An 8,550-nucleotide genomic window follows, 5' to 3' on the forward strand; every position below is an offset into this window, starting at 1 on the left:
CATACTTTTAAACTTTAATTAATTAAATTATTTGATTAGAATGATCTAATAAATTACTAAAATTAAATAAAATTTTATTTTAAATTAACTAAATTTAAATGACAGTTATCACCTGTTAATTCAATAGCTAAAACTAGTGCAAGTGTTGGAAAAATATAAGGTGTCATGAAAAGCTGTCAAGGAACTGAAAAATCCACAATCATATCCATGAAATTAATTTAGCAGATAATGATAAAAAGATCAAAAAAGCCTCCACCAATTTTTTTCTACAAGAATAGATTTGTGATTTATGGGATGGTATTTTCCTATGTGTCACATTTTAAGAATTAATTTTGACTAACATTTTATTTTTTAATTTATTTATTTGAGAAGTACAGTTACAGACAGTGAGAGGGAGAGACAGAAAGATCTTCCTTCTGTTGGTTCACTCTCCAGATGGCCGTAACAGCTGGAGCTGCACCTATCCAAAGCCAGGAGCCAGGTGCTTCTTCCTGGTCTCCCATGTGGTTGCCAGGGCCCAAGCACTTGGGCCATCCTCTATTGCTTTCCCAGGCCATAGCAGAGAGCTAGACTGGAAGAGGGGCAGCTGGGACTAGAACCTCTTATATGGGATGCCAGTGCCATGGGTGGAGGATTAACCTACTGCACCACACAGCTGGCCCTGGTGAACATTAGTTTAAAATGTGTAAGACATTTAGGAAAGCATGTCTCATGCTGAATGGTCTGAATTATGAGAGGTATAAATTTTTATTTTACTTTTAGTCCTCATTCTTCATTGCTTATCTTTAGTAAATGTGAACATCCAAAAGCATAATCCTCTTAGGTGATTAATAATTTTTCTATTTTTCATCAGTTTTATTTTTAAAGTTTTTTTATTCATTTGAAAGACAGAGTTACCGAGAGAGGTAGAGACAGAGAGGTTGGTCTTCCATCTGCTGGTTCACTCCCCAGATGGCCAAAATGGCCAGAGCTGTGCTGATCCGAAGCCAGGTGCCAGGAGCTTCTTTTGGGTCTCCCACCTGGGTACAGCAGCCCAAGGACCGGGACCATCTTCCACTGCTTCCCCAGGCCATAGCAGAGAGCTGGATTGGGAGTGGAGGAGACAGTTCTCGAACCGGAGCCCATATGGGGTGCTGGTGCTTCAGGCCAGGGTGTTAACCTGCTGCACCACAGTGCCAGCCCCATAGTTTTTTGTTTGTTTGTTTGTTTGTTTGTTTGTTTTTAGAGAAAGCATGTAGGTTTTTTAAAAAAGGTTTTATTTATTTATTTCAGAGGTAGAGTTTCAGACAGAGAGAGGGAGAGTAGATAGAATGGTCTGCCATCTGCTGGTTCACTTTCCAGATAGCCACAAAGGCAGGAGCCAGGCTAATCCAAAGCCAGGATTTCTTCTGTGTCTCCCATGTGTGTGCAGGGGTCCAAGCACTTGGGCCATCTTCCACTGCTTTCCCAGGCCATAAGCCAAGAGCTGAATCAGAAGAGGAGCAGTTGGGACGCTAACCAGCATCCATAGGGGATGCTAATGCCACAGGCAGAGACTTGGCCCACTAAACCACAACGCAGGCCCCCTCATCAATTTTAATGAATATTCCATAATATGGATTGTGTTAATTTTATCTGTACACAATCACCAGGTATTTCCATTCTGGTTTGTGTAAATGTAAACAAATGTTTGTGTGACTGTGTGTGTTCCCAGATTATACAGTGATAATGAAAATATTACCATGAGGAACCCTTGCTCTCATTTCAAACACTAAGTCCCACAGAGCTGGTTGCCTATGCAGCAGAGCCCTGGGTCCCTTACTAATGTGGTGGACTAAACTTTTTCTCCCCAAGGTTTATATCTTAAATCCCTGAGCCCCTGGAGACAGGGACTTTAGTGAGGTTATTAAAGTCAAACGTTATCAAAAGGGTGAGGCCATAATCCAAGCTGACTGGTATCCTTCCAGGAAGGAGAGACACCAGTGTGGACAGAGGAAGTGCCATGTGAGGACACAGCAAGATGGTGGCCACCTGGAAGCCCGGGGTGGGGGGATTCCCAGGAGAAAGAAATCCTGCTATCACTTCCATGTGGGACTTCCAACCTCCAGAGCTATGAGTAATAAGTTACGATCATTTAAAACACCCTATAAGTGGTATTTTATTATGGGAACCATGACAAATAAGTACACTCTCATCTCTGCCTACCGTTCCTGCAGATAGCTAGAAGGTCCATGCTATGATGTAACAGAAATACAGATATTAAAACTGTGACTTCATGTCATTGCACCTAGTCTAGGAAAAGAGAGAAAAAAGAAAAGAAACCAAGAATAAATAAAAAATTGGTAAAAATCTAGACATAGAAGAAAAATAAAAAGTGAATGAATACACATGCATTAATTTTTGAAAACTCCATAATCTGATAAAATTGGAAGTCTTAAATTACTTACAAGTGGTATCATTAAAAGCTACTTAAGGTATATGAATTTCATGTATTTCATACATTAGGGGTTGGGTTGTGAACCCTGCATGTGAGGCCTGGGATCAGGTCCAACTCTGCCTCTCCATCCTCGGGCCTGACTTCTACAGCCAACAAGGGGTGCTGTCTCCCACTCTAGCCTCCATCCTGTCCACACTCCCATCCTTCTTCCTCCTCCCTCTGCCATTCCCACTCATTTTTTTTACAAAGATCTATTTTCAGTTTATTTCATATTCGTAAGATTCATCCTACACTAGGTAAAGAGTTCAGCAAATAGTATGAAGAAAAAAACACTGCTCCTCAATAGTAAAGACAAGGGCTGTAAATGTTCCTCAAATCTTAAAATGTCAATTTCACTCCTTATGCATTACATTTTAGGCACTCTATTAGTAACCACAGGTCAGGGGAAACATATAGTATCTTTTGGGACTGGCTTATTTCACTAAGCATAATAGTTTCTAGTTGCATCCATTTTGTTGCAAGAGACAGGAGTTTATTTTTTTAGCCATTGAGTAGTATTCCATATATATACCATCATTTTTTATCCAGTCTTCAGTTGATGGACATTAGGGTTGAACAAAGCTGGAGAGCAACACAGTACCACTTTCAAGACATATTACAGGGCAGTTAACATCAAAGCAACTAGTACTGGCAAGAAAAAAAAAATAGATGTGTAAACCAATGTAACAGAAACTCCAGAAACCAATCCATGCACGCACCTATAACCAACTTATCTTTGACAAAGGAGCTAAAACCGATCCCTGGAGCAAGGACAGTCTCTTCAACTGCCCCTACTCCCAGCCCCACCCCTAGCTCTCCTAAGATTAAAAAAAGACTGGGCTGCTTATGTTTGGGGCCTCCTGCCTTATGTTCCACCAATGTGCATGCCTACAGTTGGTCACTCACCTCTGTGGATTCGTTTTCTCTGAATAAATTCAGTCTGGCAGTAAATTTGTATTCTGCCCGCTCTCTGTTCTGTGCCTCTTTTCCTAACAAAGAGTGTGGAAGCACAGGCAGGAATATATGAAATTTCACATAAACCAGTGCTTGGAGAAAATTTATGTACTTGAGTGAATATGTTAGAATTGAAGAATGAAAGCCAATCATTTTGGTTCATTCTTAAGAATATATGTAACATAAAAATATAGAAAAAAGAAAAAAGATAACAGTAGGCATAGATGAAATCCATACAACAAAAACAACAAAAAACAGTTCTTAAAACAATAAAACTAATAAAAACTACCAAAAGTGAACAATGAAGAGAAAAGTAACAAAATCAACCTCAGGAATCAGAAGGAAATCATTATTTACAGAGTTTGTAGATCTTAGCAAGATATGAATTTTCTGAAATACTTAAGAGTAATATTTTTAAAACAGACAAAAAATCCACTGAATTTTGGAAGGCATTTTAACAAAATGTAAATGAAATGTAAACATAGGAAACTCATATAAATGAAATTAATTGATATTTGAAAAACCATAGCAACCAAAAAAAGTTTTATAAGCAAAATTTTAGGCCTAGATTTAATGAACATTCTAAACTTTTAAAGATGGAAAAAATTTCAAAATTCTGAAGATTCACAGAAAGTGAAATTAAACACAGTATAGTCTCAATGTCTTTTTTAATACAAAATTAATGATCCAGACCGTGACATAAAACAATAGGTATTTAAGGAGCGTCTGTTCCATAAACAGAAGTGTAGGAGCTGGCAATGTGGTGTAGTAGGCTAACCCCTCCACCTGTAGCATGTATCCATGTCCCAGCTGTTCATCTTGCAACCCAGCTCTCTGCTATGGCCTGTAAACGCAGTAAAAGATGACCCAAGTGCTTGGGACCCTGCACCCATGTGGGAGACCCAGAAAAAGCTCCTGGCTCCTGGATTTGGATCTGTTCAGCTCTGGCCTTTGTAGCCATTTGGGGAGTGAAAAAGTGGATGGAAGACCTCTCTGTCTCTCCCTCTCTCTGTCTCTCCCTCTTTCTGTCTGTAACTCTAACTCTCAAACAAATAAATGAAATCTTTAAAAAAAGATATAAATATTTAAGTAAAATATTCCATCAATTAATCCACATATGAAAACATAATAGATTAATAACAAAGTGAATATACTATAAGATACTATTAATAAGTAAAGATAAAAGTCAATAACACTAAAATAAATTATATAAATCATCCACATGGGTGAAAATATAAGAAACTCTATGATTACTTAATTAAACATTAAGTAGTAAATATAAAATTCAGCATGTAGAACTCATAAAGCAAGTGATAGCATAATAGTAAAAATAGTAAATTGCTTATTCCAGTTAAGACTGTGTACAATTATCCTATAAATAACAGTATAATTAACCCAGAGCCTTCAAATCTTTTTCATGGGAGGAGACCATCGCTCATTCTCTCCTCAACAATTACACTGGAGATGTAGTGAGGAAAATAAAACAAAAAGGAAACATTAAATATGAGGAACATTCTATAAGAAACTAGGTTGTCAATATATGTGGAAGACACTATTATACACAGAAATAATCTAACATATTCCAAAAGCAAATCCAAACTGACTAGCAAGTTGAGAACACTGGGTAAGAGAGCAATACATACAATCAAGTGGGTTGCTACATACCAGCAAGAAACGTAGGAGGGACAGTGCTTTGGCACAGTGGCTTAATACCCTGGCCTGAAGTACCACCATCTCCTATGGGAGCCAGTTCGAGACCCGGTTGCTCCACTTCTGATCCAGCTCTCTGCTCTGGCCTGGGAAAGCAACAGAAGATGGCCCAAGTCCTTGAATCCCTGCACCTGTGTGGGAGACCTGGAAGAGCAGCTCCTGGCTCCTGGCTTCGAAACAGCGCAGCCCTGGTCTGGCCAATGCGGCCATCTGTGGAGTGAACCATCGAATGGAAGGCCTCTCTCTCGGCCTCTTCTCTCTCTGTGTGACTCTGCCTTTCAAATAAATAAATAAATCTTAAAAAAAAAAAAGAGAGAGAAACACATAGGAAACAATTTTAAATGACGAATTACAGACTAGGAAAGGATTTTTTTTTTTATTAAAAATCAGCATGACTTTTTGTAAGAGAAATGAAACAAAGGATTAATCTATGTAGTATCTTGAAATATTCTTCAAATTCGAGACGGGACAGCACCATGGCTCACTTGGTTAATCCTCCACCTGCAGTGCCAGCATCCCATATGGGTGCCGGGTTCTAGTTCCGGTTGCTCCTCTTCCAGTCCAGCTCTCTCCTGTGGCCCAAGTGCTTGGGCTCCTGTACCCACGTGGGACACCAGGAAGAAGATCCTGGCTCCTGGCTTTAGATCAGCGCAGCACCAGTCCTGGTGGCCATTTGGGGAGTGAACCAATGGAGGAAAGACCTTTCTGTCTCTCTCACTGTTTATAACTCTACCTGTCAAATAAAATAAAAAAAAACAAAGTAAATAAAAAAAGAGAAATATTCTTCAAATCAGTGATTATTGCAGGTTGTCCCAAGCTCCCAGGAAGTGGGGGATCAGGAAGGAGACAGCGCCCCCTGCTGGCTGTAGAAGTCAGGCCTGAGGATGGAGAGGCAGAGTCAGACCTGATCCCAGGCCTCACCTGCAGGGTTCACAGCCCAACCCCTAATGACTGCCCCAGTGCTAGAGGCGATTCTCATTGGCTGCATCGTCTATGATGTCATGCGTGCTCACTGGCTGTGCGAACTGTCTATTCAGGTGGGCCATGGCAACACAATGTAACCAGGCGGTGTCTTCTCTCTGGCCACCTTGCTGGACTTCCCTACTGTGCACTGAGGGAACCTGCAGGTGGCTTAGACTTTAGCTTTCCTTTCGCTTTCTGTGAATGCCAGCACTACTGAAGCCCTTCGGAGCGCCCCGGACTCCTTGAAAGCCGGGAAATGGTGAGAGTGTGGGGCCATTCCCGGTGGTTAGCGGGATGGAAACCCGGCCTACAGCCGGGACTCTGGCCATTTTGTCCTGCTCCTCATGCTGCGACTTTGGCTCAGACCCAGAGCGCTCCCCGTGCTGCTCGGGGTGCATAGCCCCACTTCTCAGATTGTGCGGTGAGGACAGAAGTGTCCTCAGGAAATGCAGAATGCACCTGCGGCATTCATGCTGGAGGGGGGCTGTGATCTCTGGGGTCCTGTGACCCTCTTCTCCTCGAGGGGCCTGATTTCTGCGTTGGGAATCAAGGTCTCAATCTGCAGTCTGGTCCTCAGCATAGCCCTCCTTTGGGACCCGAGTCTGTGTTCTGCTGTAATAACACAGTATTACAGATAGCTGAAGTTATAAATAACTTCATCTTATGGTTTTGGTCTAAGTTTCAGGGCAGCATCTGGTGATGGCCTGTTGACAGAGGCCTGAGATGGCCCAGAGACCAAGTGGCCAGTGAAGGGAGCACAGGAGAGGCCAATGCAAAAGGGCTTCTATAAGCGGACCTTTCTGTAGATAACGCATTAATCCGTTAAACATGAACAGCTTTATCCTCATCACCTCTTCTTAAGTCCCACTTGGTCCCACTTACAATCTCATAATTCAGTTAGTTTCCCATGGGTTTCAGATGGGATTAAGCCATGTTTAATCCACATGGTTAAGCCTGGCAATAAATCCCTAAATATTCTTTACCTCTGCTACCTTGCTGAATGCCAGCTTCCTCGCTGAAATTTAGAACAGTACAAAATATTTCCCCTTGATTTGTATTTCATAGGATAGAGTGGCAGACTATACCTACCAGACACTCTAGGGTTTTAAAAAAAAATATTGTGCTGGACTGGATGTTTGGGGTAGAAGGTGTTTGATGAAGATGCTGCGTGGGATGGCCACAGCCCATATCAGAGTACTGGGGTTGGAGTCCTTCCTGTGCTTCAGATTCAGTTTCATGCTAGTCTACTCCCTGGGAGATCATAGATGATGGCGGCTCAAGTTGTTGGGTCCTTGTTGCCAGCATGGAACATGCAGATTTGGATTTGGTCTCCTGTCTTCAGCCTGCTCCATGTTTGGCCATTTCAGGTGTTTGCAGGAGTGAACCAACAGATGGGAAACCTCTCTGTCTGTGCATTTCAAACAAAAATAAATAAATTCTAAAAAGTCTTTGCACATCTCTGTTTACCTACCTAAAGATAAGACATCTTATCAGAATGTCATAGATTTGAGGTTCTTGGAAAATTTAGAGTGATGTCTTCTCAAGAAAACTTTTACACTTTTCCATGTCCAGAATTTTGAAACTACCTGTGGGTAGTTAGTGAACAGAGTGATCTATGATCTGCAGGTTTACTCTCCAGTGCTGCAATAATTTGGGCTGGTCCTGACCAAGCCAGGATTTCAATCTGGATCTCAGGTTGAGTTGACAGGGATCAAAATACTACTTGAGCCATCTCCTGCTTCCCACAGAGGGTGGGTTAGCATGAAGCTGGAATTGGGAGTGAAGCCAGGACTCAAACACAAGCACTCCAGTATGGGATGAGGGCATTTCAAGTACCATGTTAATCACTATGGCATGCCTAATCCTCTCATTTTAATTGAGCTTTCTATAGGATTCCATTTTGTCTCCTCCATTAAGGTATCATGGGAGATGGGTTTCCTAAATTTTTGTTTTGGTAATTTCCCTTGAGTATACAATATATGTTTCTTTTTGTAAAGGTTTATTTATCTATTTGGAAATCAGAGTTAGACACATAGAGAGGAGAGGCAGAGATAGAAAGAGAGAGAGGTCTTCCATCTGAAGGTTCACTCCCCAGTTGGCTGCAATGGCCAGAGCTGTGCTGATCTGAAGCCAGGAGCCAGGAGCTTCTGGGTCTCCCACATGGGTGCAGGGGCCCAAGGACTTGTGCCATCTTCCACTGCTTTCTCAGGCCATAGCGGAGAGCTGAATTGGAAGTGGAACAGGTGGGACTTGAACCAGTGCCCATATGGGATGCTAGAGCTTCAGGCCAGGGTGTTAACCCACTGTACCACAGTGCTGGTCCCTACAATATGTATTTCTAACTGATGTAAACTCACCTTCAAATAATAGTGTATTATTTCTTGAGTACTAAAGTTAAAATGTCCTCAATTCCTTTGCCCTATTATCTTTAATACAGTTTCTATTTAAAAAATATTTATTTATTTGAA

The sequence above is a fragment of the Oryctolagus cuniculus genome, chromosome 1, assembly GCF_051225735.1.
Source record: "Oryctolagus cuniculus isolate XC-2025 breed Fujian yellow rabbit chromosome 1, ASM5122573v1, whole genome shotgun sequence".
Lineage (NCBI taxonomy): Eukaryota > Metazoa > Chordata > Mammalia > Lagomorpha > Leporidae > Oryctolagus > Oryctolagus cuniculus.